Below are 1,093 nucleotides of genomic sequence, written 5' to 3'. Positions count from 1 at the left end.
ATATATTATATATATTATATATATATTATATATGTATATATATATGTATGTATATATATATGTATGTATATATATGTATATATATGTATATATGTATGTATATATATATATATATATATATATATATATATATATATATATATATATATATATATATATATATATATAAATTTAAGGAATGGAGAAAAAGCATGTTATAACTGCATACTTTATTCCGACATATGTTTCGAAGAATTACAATTTATGCGATCCATAATAAATACATATAATTATATATATATATATATATATATATATATATATATATATATATATATATGTATATATAAATATGTGTATATATATATGTGTATATATATGTATGTATATAGTCCCTTTTTTCTGTTTTACAGTTGCAATACAATTAAATCATGTCACCTATGTAAGCTTAGAAAACGAATGTATATCAGCATTTTGAAAAATGACAATAAAGATAATTTGATATTATTTTCTTAATGTTTGGGTATAGAGAGGAATCTATTTGAAAGAATAAAGCAACATTTTATGTAAATGCAAAACAGTGAAATCGATAAAAAATATTCATCAACTCACTGTTAAGAGAATACATGTACAAGATTTGCATGTATGTGTATTTGTATACACACATGGGCAAGTATGTGTATGTAGTAATTTGAAACTGAAGTTTCCATTCGTTCTTACTGGTTTTTGTAGTCCTGCTTATAAATTTGAATGTATGTGTGTGTGTGATTTTAATGTCTACTTTTCCAAGTTTTCATGGGTCAGACAGGAGTATGTTAGGGCAGAGCTTTCCATATCTGGATGTCTTTCCTGATGCCAGCTTCCACCTGTATCCAAGTGAAATCATAATCTCCAAGTCTATCAAACAATAAACGGCCCAGACATGTTGCTGTGGAGAACTGGAAACGAGTAACTTCTCAATGAGCCTTTTGTTTACAAAGATTATGAAAGATGTCATGACAGGTTAAGAAGCCTGCACATGCTTTTGTAGTGAATTTATATATATACTCCCTAACAGTTGAGGGAACCCGTGGAAGAGGTAGGCCCAGGAAGACCTGGGCTGAGGTGGTGAGGC

The sequence above is a fragment of the Octopus bimaculoides genome, chromosome 6, assembly GCF_046866305.1.
Source record: "Octopus bimaculoides isolate indiv1 chromosome 6, ASM4686630v1, whole genome shotgun sequence".
In the NCBI taxonomy this organism is placed as follows: domain Eukaryota; kingdom Metazoa; phylum Mollusca; class Cephalopoda; order Octopoda; family Octopodidae; genus Octopus; species Octopus bimaculoides.
Note: the sequence above shows the minus strand (reverse complement) of the source record.